Consider the following 11,440-nt stretch of genomic DNA (forward strand, 5'->3'; position numbering starts at 1 on the left):
AAAGTAAACTAACTTTAAATGAGAGATATTTGAAGACACCAGAAAACATTCCTTTTACTAAGACTATTAATGAAAATGGAACTATAACATAGCAAATCCTATGACATTCATGAACCACTACTAAGGAAAAAGGTGTAACACTAAATGCCTACATCGAAAAAGCAGAAAGTCTAAGAACAGATCCTACAATGACAGTAGAAAAGCAAACACAAACCACACTTAAAATAAGCAGTTGAAAAAGCAATGATAGATATTGGAGAAGAAATAAATTAACACTAAATAACAATACAAAAAGTATCAATGAAAGCAAAAGTTGTTTATGAAAATACAAACAAAATCAACAGACCTTTAGCTACCCTAACAATAAAAAATCCAAAGGTAAATAAAATATCAGAGAATAAAAGAAACCTTATAACTGATGTCACAGAAATGCCAAAACCATTAGCAAGTCTTATGAAAAACCACATCTCAAAATATTGAAAAATATACAAGAAAGGGATAAATTTGGGACAAATATAACATACTACATCTGAATAATGAGAAAATATATGACCTGGATATACATAATGACCAAGAAATTTGAATCATTAATTAGTAAAACAAACAAACAAAAACAAAAACATAAAATCCTCCAGAAGCTCATGGCTTCACTACTGTTCTACCAAACATTCAAAGAGAGGTAACGCCACATCTCCTGAACCCACTCCAGGGAACTTAAATGAACTTCAACTCCTCAAGTCACATTCCACAAAAAACATCATTTCCCTAGTATAAGATTCAGAAAATTACACCAAATAAGAGGATTACAGACCCAGATCCTTCATCAAGACACATGCAAGCATTCTCAGCAAAACCTAAAAAATGAAATCCAACAGCACATCAAAAAGACAGCACCCTGTGTAGATATGGAATCTATCCCAGAAGACAAGAAGCCCAAAGACAGTGACTGGCAATTCCACACTATGATAACAGAACAAAGGACCAATTGCTTACAGAAAGATATATAGACTTTTTAAGTTGCTGGTATACATATATAAGGGAATAGTTTCATTCTCTAAAAGAATAAACTTGTGATAAACATTACAATGTGGATTAATTTGAAAAACATGTGACTGACCCAAGTCATAAAAAAGAACCCATACTGAATAATTCTACTCAACCAAACCTGCAAGACATAAATTTAAATATGGAGATTATACTTAGAGTCTTCAAGTGACTGTAAGTAAAGATACATAGGGACAATGGGTAGTGTTTCACTGAAAGTGATAAAAATATCTAGGAAGATATAGTTGGAAGTTTCACAATTTTGTAATGTGGTAGATAACACTGAATTGATGACCATGAACTGTTAAAAGGTTAACATGATATCATGTGAATTTTATCTCAATGATAAGAAATTTTTGCAGCAAAACTGCAGATAGTGTTAGAAGTTTCCCATTTACAGGTTGGTGAGTGAATGAAAGTTGCCCACCACGCTTAATATTATCTGACACCAAAATACCCCTAATTCACACTGAGGTGAAAGAGGGAAAGATGGAAACACACAGTGAGAACCATCAGTCTCTCCTTAGTGTTACTCATTTCTCTACAGATGTCCAGCAAAGGAATTCCACTGCTTCTTCCACTGTTCATGCTGGCATGTAGCCAGGTCCTCTCTCCTGGGCTCTGGAGGTGCTGCTGCCTGGTGATGTGCTCAGGCCTCTGATTGTCTCTGCAGGCTGAGCTCTGGGCTCCCTGGGGTCCTGCTCCCACTGGCCAGGCACCAAGTTCACATAAAGCAGAGGTGACTGAGCCTCCCACATCCCACATAGCACTGTGCTGACTGCTCAGATGCACCCTGGCTGCAGACAGATTTGATGGGAAAAACCAAGGAGAGATGCAGTTCTGCTCCCACCTGGAGAACAGGAAACACTCAGGAGGGAGTACTTGGCAGTTAGAGTCCAGGCACTTCTGAGCCTCATTTTTATTCTGCTCAATACACTGGAGTTTCATCCAGATTGTCAGCCACCCCAGGAAAAAAAATGGTTAACTGTTCAAAGAATTATAGTAACAATGAAGATTTGTAAACACAATACTATTTTCTGATTTTCAGTGCTTCAGTAGTATTATACCTGGAGCGTGGTGGACGTCTGCACAGTGTTTGCAAGTAACATGTGATAATTCTTCATGTTACCTCTTATTGGTTTAAAATTCTTCTATTCAAATAGTTTTTACTTACCACACGTGTAGAAAATGCACAAAATTATCTGCACAGTTTTGATGGCTGACAAAGAAGTATATTCATATTAAGGCAACAGAAACAAAATGCCAAATACATTGCAGGTGGCAGGGAGGTAGATATGAATTCATTTATGGAAATTACATTCCATAAATGTAATATTTTTCAGTAGCTGTTGAAAATAAAAACATCCAATATGGTACACAATTTTCATAGAAGCATTTTGAATTCATCAACGTCACCTTTTTGTCCTAATCACAAATATGTTCGCATTTTCAATAATTATTCACATTTTAGACTAAAAGCATATCATGTGTAATGAAGATGTGTGTCTAGTGGTAAAAATATAATAATAGGGTCATGCAGCCTTTAGAAGCACATTAGGGTCAGATGTGCTAAAGTACTCCTCAGCATCACTCAATGACTGATCAATAACACTAAACCATAATTGCTAATATGGAAAAAATGTAATTTAGAAAATAATTAAAACCTGTATTTTACAACATAAACAATCCACTGCATTTTTTAATGCAATCTACTTACTTGATAGTAAAGAACTGTCAGAGAAATACCAAAAGGGAAAACTCCCAGCTTTCTCCACTAACACACGAAAGTATTTGCAGAAGCCCTTCTTCAAATTACTGGCATTAAAAATATGCTAATTTCTCTTTATGATTCTATTCTTGACCTTCTTGTTACCTGACCTTTGTTTTATTTATAACACCAACTTTTGGTGTTTATGGGAATTTTCAATAAGTATTTTTATTAGAGGACAATGTAGTTTTTTACACTGCTAAAATTGTGAAGTCAAATTAGAAAATTTGAAGACTTATTTCCTATTTTTTAAAAAAATCTAGGTGAAGAAATTAATCACATTTTTGAGATCTACAAGAATACTTTGAGGACCCCAGGAAATCAGGTAGTGGTCCTATATTTATTTTGTCATATCCATAATCTGAAGTTTCCTGTGAGACTGATCCATGAAAAAAGTAAGTCAAATATAGATAAGAATTTTTCAAGAAGTAGTTAAACACAAAAGAAATGAAGGACATCAATTAAATTTATATGATTCAAATTGCTTACTGGACAATTTACTAAGTTTTATTGGAAAAATAAAAATAGTACATGGTTTAGTATAAAAAGTGGAAACAAAAAAAAATTTCTCTGTAGTTCTGTGCCAACTTCCAGATCCTGTGTACATGTTTGTTTATCTTATATTTGACACAAATGTCTAGAGGTGGTGAGCAAAGACTCCTGTAGTGCATGAAAGTGAGTATAAAAAGTTGAAAACCTGCAAAGTTTTTAAAATGCATTTGTCTCATCATTCATCACCTTCTGAATTTGTCATGTGCATTTATATTTTTACATAATGTATTATTGTATTATTTCTCTCATGGTAATCAATTTACTTGAAAATATCAATATTTTTCTTCTTTCCAAAACTTAACCATCAGTAATCGTTTTAGCCATACTTGTTTCATCGGTTATGCTTGTTGAGCAATTACTGCTATAAAGTGGAAATGTGCACATTTGCAAGTGCACAGGGCACATGCGCTTGCATGACCTCCCACCATCCTACACTGTGTGTGCTATAGCAGTGTAGAAGGGGCAGAGCATGCGTGAGAGCTCTTCATCTGTAAGTCAGTAGCGTAAAGTAATCCAGTCGAGGGGAGTGATCAGTCAACAAAGCCACCAGGCATTAGTTCCTTACCACTGTGAAGGAAGTCATGCACTTGATACTAAAACGATGAACAATACAAGGTCCCAAATCAAGGAATTTGCACCAGTGATCTGAGTGATGAATACATGCTGATTTAATCAAAGGCAATACAATATGTCTATTTCTAACACTACACAGAAGGGGGAAATGTTTAAGATTGTAAAGCAATTTCCAGAGGAAAAGTTTCATTTGAGCCTTCTTTAAAGCCCAATACACATTAATGGAGAAAATTATATCATTATGTCACAGTTAGAAAAGGCTTCTTTCAGCAAGTTCCAGAGTATGCTACAAACAAGGGGGTCATTTGGGAGTGAGCCTCAGGTTTGTATCAGGGAAGAATTGGGGATGGGGCAAGACAGTGTTCAGGTAGACAGAGTAGGACCCCTTGAACTTCACCCTCACTGTGAAATTAACACCAACCTACCTGTGTCTGGCTACCCACCCCTGACCCAGGGGAACACACATTTCCAGAGGAACCCAGAGAGGCTCACCAGAAAGATCACTTTTCTAAGGGTACGTGTGGTTAACCTAGAAGGTGCTGAGAAGGACCAGGTTTGCAGAGGGCAGAGGAAATGACAATATGGGTGATTCTGGATTGAGTTACCTATGGGTGGTCTAACCTGTTGTAGAAGTATTGTAATCATGGAAAAAATGTTCTTTTAGCATATACACTCAGTATCTTTTTGTATAATTATGATGCCACTAAAAAGAAAGAAAAATAATGGAAGGTTCCACAAGGAAAATATAAATTATCGACAAAGGGAACTTCAATTTCATGGTGGTGAACACAGAGTGAGAACATTTAAAGGTACAAAGTAGAAGTTAAGGAGAGTGTCAGCTGCTCGGGGCCTGAGGCTCTGAAGACCTTACCCTGATAACCTGGAGAGGAATAGAGAGCCCAGCAGGAGCTGGGACAGGCTGGCTGAGGGTGTGTGTCCATGAGACAGCACCACTCCCATCCTGGGGAGCACCAGGGAGAGTGGGAGACGTCAGCAGAGTTCAGAGGCACTCAGGTCACCTCAGTTTTCCACAACACTGGGCCTGTGATGCTGGAATGGGAATATTTGAATTATTGAGATGGTTTTCTCATAAGTCAAATGTTTTCATGTTCATAGTGATCAGTACTCCAACATGATATAGATAGATCTTTACATACAAATGTAAAAATTATTACAATTTGCTTTATAATTTGAGTTATTAGGTGTGGAGGTAATGGCAAAATAATATTGAATTGTATTTATGGAGGAGGATGAAGGTAAGTAAACTACAGAGCATTAAACAATGAACTCTCACACAGGTTTTTTTTTACTTCCTCTTTTTAACTCTTCATCTTCTCAAATAACCAGAATTTCAAGTAAATGACCAATGTCACAATGGTAACTGAATTTCTCCTCCTGGGCTCTCCTGATGGCTGGAATCTGAGTTTCCTCTATTTCACAGCATTCCCAATGACCTACCTGGGTACCTTGTTAGGGAACCTTCTCATTGTTACAGTCACAACTGCTAACCAGCACCTGTATAAACCCATGTACTTCTTCCTCAGGAACCTGTCCATCTTAGACATGTGCTTCATTTCTGTCACTGTCCTCAATACCTGTGTCAAATCTCTTACTGGCAACAGGGTCATTTCAGTAGCTGATTCTGCAATACATATCTTCTTGGTCATTTTTTGTGCATATGTGGAGATGCTATTTCTCACAATCATGGCCTGGGACCACTATGTGGCCATGTGCCAGCCTCTTCAGTACCTCTTCATCATGAACCCCAGGTTTGTGTCTGCATGACCCTGGCTTCCCTGCTCAGTGGTCTGCTGTATGCAGGTGTGCACACTGGGAACACATTCTAGCTGTCCTTCAGCCAGTAAAACATGGTCCATTAGTTCTTCTGTGATGTCCCCTCTCTGCTGAGGCTCTCCTGCTCTGACACCACCAGCAACATGGTCCTTCTTCTTGTCTCTATTATAATCATTGGTGGTGGCTGCTTTGCTATAATAATAATGTCATATATTCACATATTTTCTGCTGTGCTGAAATTTCCCACCAGAGCCCCAGGGAAGGCCTTCTCCACCTGCACCCCTCACATCCTTGTTGTGTCAGTCTTCCTCAGTTCCATCACAAGTTTGTATCTGAGACCATCAGCAACCTCTGACACCCTCCAGGACATGTTCTCTCTGCCTTTTACACCACGGTTCCTCCCTTCCTGAATCCTCTCATCTACAGTCTCAGGAACAAGCAGGTAAAGGAAGCTGTGAGGAGAGTAATGCAAAGACAGTTGCTTTCAGGGAAATGATAAAATTGCATTTCAGGATTGTCCTCATTTCCCTGTTTGTGGTTCTTAGATAAAGCTCTTCACATCTGGAATTTCCATCTAATCCTGCCTACACTGGGATCACATCATTAGGAGCTGATTTATTTTATAAGATATCTTTTTTGTGATTTACCATATTTTTCCATGGATACTTCATAAAATTTGTAATTTTATCATTGTATACATTTTTATTTTTAATTATTTGTTCTAATTAGTTACACATGACAGCAGAATGCATTTTAACTGATTATTCTAAATGGAGTATAATTTCTTATTTCTCTGGTAGTATATGATTCAGAGTTTTACGGTTTGTGCAACCATAAGTGTATATACATAGGTTAATAATGACTGCCTCATTTTGACAGCCTTCTCCCCCACATCCTTCCTTCCCCTCACTCCCTTTTGCACAATCTAAAGTTCCTCCATACTTCCCTATGTTCACCCTATTTATGAATCAAAACTTCATATCAAAGGAAACAGTTTGCCTTTGGTGTTTGGGGATTGGCTAATTTCAGTTAGCAGGATATTTTCTAACACCATCCGTTACCCAAAAATGCCACAATTTTATATTTTTAAGGCTGAGTAATACTCCATTGTGTACATATACTACATTTTCTTTATCTATTCATTTGTTGAAGGGCACCTAATTTGGGTCTAGGGTTTAGGATTCTGACTTGAGCTGCTATAAACTTTGATGTGGCTGTGTCATATAGTATGCAGTATTTAAGTTCTTTGGGTATAAAACAAGAAGTGAGATAGCTGGGTTATATATGGTGGTTCCATTAGAAGTTTTCTAAGAAATATCCATACTGCTTTCAAGAGTGGTTGCACCAATTTTTGGTCCCACCAGCAATGTATGAGTGTACCTTTTCCCCTACATCCTCACCAACAGGTAATGTTGCTTTTATTGCTGATAATTTCCATTCTTACTGGAGTGAGATGAAATATCAGAGTAGTTTTGGTTTGCATTTCTCTAATTGCTAGAGATGTTGAAAATTTTTTCATATATTTGTTGATCAATAGTATATCCTCCTCTGTGAAGTGTCTATTCAGTTTCTAAGTGTATTTATTGATTGGTTATTTGTTTCTTTGGTGTTAAGTTTTTTGGATATATTTCTTTCATGTACATGTGGTAAAGACTTTCTCCTATTCTGTAGGCTCTCTCTTTATGTTCTTGATTTTTTCCTTTGTTGTGAATAAGTTTTTTAGTTGATATTATCCCATTTATTGATCTTTGATTTTATTTCTTGTGCTGAATGAATCTTTTTAAGGAAATATGTCCTAAGCCAACATGATGAAGATGTGGTTCTAATTTTTATTCTAGTAGGCACAATGTCTTGGGTCTAATGCCTAGGTCTTTCATCCATTTTAAGTTGAGTTTTGTGCAGGGTGAGAGATAGGGATTTAGTTTCATTTTGCTACATATGAATTTCCAGTTTTTCCAGCTCTATTTGTTAAAGAAGCTATTTTTCTTTGATGTATTTTTTGGCACCATTGTTTAGTATGTGATAACTGTATTTATGTGGGTTTGTCTCTATGTCTTGTATTCTGTACCATTGGTCTACAAGTGTATTTTCATGCAAAAACCATGCCATTTTTGTTACTATGACTCTGTAGTATAGTTTAAATTTCTATATTGTGATGCTTCCTGCTTTACTCTTCTTGCTAAGGATTGCCTTCGCTATTCTCAATCTCTTATTTTTCCAAATACATTTCAAAATTTCTTTTTTATATTTCTATGAAGAATGACAGTGGGATTTGATAGGCATTGCATTAAATGTGTATAATGATTTTGGTAGCATGGTCATTTTGACAATATTAATTCTGCCTATCCAAGATCATGGGAGGTTTTTCATTTTCTAAGGACATCTTCAAATTCCTTCTTTGTTTTGTTGTTTTCATTGTAGAGGTCTTTTTACTTTTTTTGTTACATTGGTTCCCACTTATTTTTATCAATGCATAATTTAGTGAATAAATATAGTTCAACATATTTGCTGAAATTCTTTGAGGTTATATATATATATATATATATATATATATATATATATATATATATATATATATGATTCATCCAATATATCCTCTTACCTATATAAAGGGCATCTAGTTTGGTTCTATAGTTTAGCTATTGTGACTTGAGCTCCTATAAACATTGATGTGATCAAATACTGTGACAGAGGAAAATTTTACCAATTTAATCTAGAGATAACTTACACTCCATAATTTATTCTTACTCAGAGCCAGTGTCAAATATGCAAGAACTGTGATATAATTTTGTCAATTAATTATTTGAAAATATACAAAAATCAAATCCTAAAGAAGTTGTGACCAAAAATCCAGAGAGAAACACAATAATATCCCTCTCCATCTAGAACATGAAAAAAAGAGAAGAGTTTCTTTTCCATAAAGTAAACTTGGGGGGGGCATTGTTACCACCCCTTGTGTCCTGACAATAAACCTGACTGCTGGGGAAGAGACCCCACCTTCCTTAGCTGTTCATGAGTGACCCATTGTCAGGAACCAAACCCCAAGGCTGAAATGCAGGTCATCTTTTGGACAATTTTCCTCCCACATTGTAATTGTCTGGCCTCAGTGTCTGATGATGTGAACACTTAAAATTGTCTCACTTTTCTGAACTTTTAAACATCTATCTGTACTTGTTTCTTAAAACCTCGTGGCAGTTTATTTTTTTTTTTTCCTGAACAGCGATTGAATACAAGGGAGCATCCCCAGACTTTTATGTGTTTAATATAGAAACAGGGTCTTAGTAAGTTGTTTACTGTCTCACTAAGTTGCTGATGCTGGCTTGGAAACTCTTATTCTCCTGCCTTAGCTCCTGATGCACTGGAATTGCAGGGGTGTGCCACTTCCAAGTCTTGTGGCAATCTTTGATCCTCTCACAAACTTTATTTCTCTCCAAACATTCTAGTGTCCTCATTGACATATGCTTTGCCAACTATGAATTATAAATGACATATGCTCATATCAAGTTACCTAGGAATACTTATATAACAAAAAGAGAATATATATATATATATAATATGAAAATATTACATCGAATTCTAACTTTTGAGAAACAATTTTATTCAACAGTACACTAATAGGAAAAAAATGAAAAAAAAACAATGTACTTATTACCTAGGTAAATTTAAAAGCCTGAACATATTTGATTGATTAGTAAAGGCATTTCTTAAAGTTTTCAGATAGGGGAATGCTTGGGAACCAGTGAGCACCCCAGCACTGGATGCTACAGGAAGCCTTGACTTGCTTAACAGTATCCAAACAGAACACAAGCTCCATCCACACACTGTGTCTATAGTTTCTGGTTCTCACTGCTCCAGTGTTCCCTGCTAGAGCAGAAAGACCTTCAGAGAATCCCAGATGAATTCTGCAAACTCCATATTTACATGCATTTTTTCCAGAAATATAGTTTATTGAACATCTATGGGTGACTTGTATAGAAAGTTTCTATAGAAGTTCTATAATGTTGAAAGTGGAACTTAATGAAGGACTCTTCTGATAGGAGCTCAGAAGATTGAAATGCCAAAAGGCATATGGACAATAAAGACTTCATTCATTAGGCTTTTTTAATGTACATATCTATGTTTATTTTTAAATTGACTTTATTTTTTAAATACATGATTCCAGAATGCATTTAAATTCTTATTACACACATAGAGAACAATTTTTTTCATATCTCTGTTTGTATATAAAGTATGTTCACACCAATTCATGTCTGGGAATGAGCATGCTGTGGGAAACTGGATTAGCAGTCACATCTGTTACATTCTAGAAAATAACCTGTCTAAATTTTACCCATGCTCAGAGACTATGTGTGAGGTTGAGTTTAAATACGATGGATTCATTGATCCAGGAGAGAGAATTTCCAACTCAGAGCACTAAGGCAATGACTGTATTGTTGGCAGCTTTTAGCCAGGTTCAATTCTGGGAGTCAAAAGCAGAGCAGAAAGATTTGAAACACTTTCAATTTGGGCAGAAAGGGAACATGTTTAAGTTTGTGGTCAAGGAGGATGTGATTGCTGAAGAGATCAGTGTCTATAAAAAAAATACAAGTGCTTCTCATTGGGACACTTGGAAAGATATCTCCAGGGTATCAAGAATTGTACAGACACACAACACAAACTCAATGATGTCAAAGAACAAACTCACTTGAAAGACTGCTTTGAGAAAAGAGGCAAGAATACCCTGTTCCAAAAGGACCATCTAGAAAATCTCTTTCCCCAGGATTCATGTCAGCATGCTCAACTAACTAGGAATTCAGAAGTCATTGCAGCCATAATCCCAGTGGGTCCAGCTAATGCTTGAGCTGGCAGCAGTTCTTGGCATCATTTATGGGGTGCTGGTTCTGGAGGAATAGAGAATGCAAGAGCTATGGGATCATGTAATCTCTAATTCTCAAATTATTCTACAAACTTTTATAAGATAATAAACAAATATAATTTTGTCTACAGAAATATCCATATTTCAATATATTTTCATTGAGATATTTTTTCATATCAAGGTACAATAATTTGTTTAGATTCTAAGACTTATAGAAATTCTTCCAAATTATAACCAAAAGAAAGAATTCTAAACAGAGAAGAAGATACTTCCACAGAGAGGAAACATAAATTGGAGGTCCTACAAAGAGGAAAGAAATCCTCTTTGGGGAATATAAGGTTGTTATATTCTAGATTTTTCTACATAAGGAAATCCTTACATCATTATCTATTATATAGACAGAAAATAGAAAAATTTAAAATAATTGAGAAACTGATTTATGTATAACTGGACTGACTGTAAATATAAACCAATCAATTCTAGTATATTTTAGGCTATTTCCCTGACCTTATTATGTTGATGTGAGCTAAGATTTTATCCATATTTTGACATAATAAAGACTTATTAAAATGCTAAGTTTATTTCCTTTAACTAAGGTTTTTATTTACCTAGTGATTCTTAATGTTTAAGAATTAATTTTAGTGAATAAATTCACATCCTTAACTAAAACAGTCAATGTTTTAAAATGCTGACTAAATTCTAACTTTGACATTTCTCCTTGGAGACTAAATTTGATTCTTGCATATTACTTGTATTTGTTGGATGTTTATGGGATTTTGAAGAACATTTATTTAGAACGGGTGTTCTCCAAATTAAAGTTGTACATTAGTTTTGAACAATAAAAGTTGCAAACT

At 35.6% G+C, this 11,440-nt stretch overlaps 1 pseudogene; it reads left to right on the forward strand.

Annotated features, from left to right (window-relative positions):
• Positions 1–5,296: 5,296 nt before the first annotated feature.
• Positions 5,297–6,227, forward strand: LOC144367254 (olfactory receptor 14C36-like; annotated as a pseudogene).
• Positions 6,228–11,440: the final 5,213 nt, after the last annotated feature.

The sequence above is a fragment of the Ictidomys tridecemlineatus genome, chromosome 1, assembly GCF_052094955.1.
Source record: "Ictidomys tridecemlineatus isolate mIctTri1 chromosome 1, mIctTri1.hap1, whole genome shotgun sequence".
NCBI lineage: Eukaryota > Metazoa > Chordata > Mammalia > Rodentia > Sciuridae > Ictidomys > Ictidomys tridecemlineatus.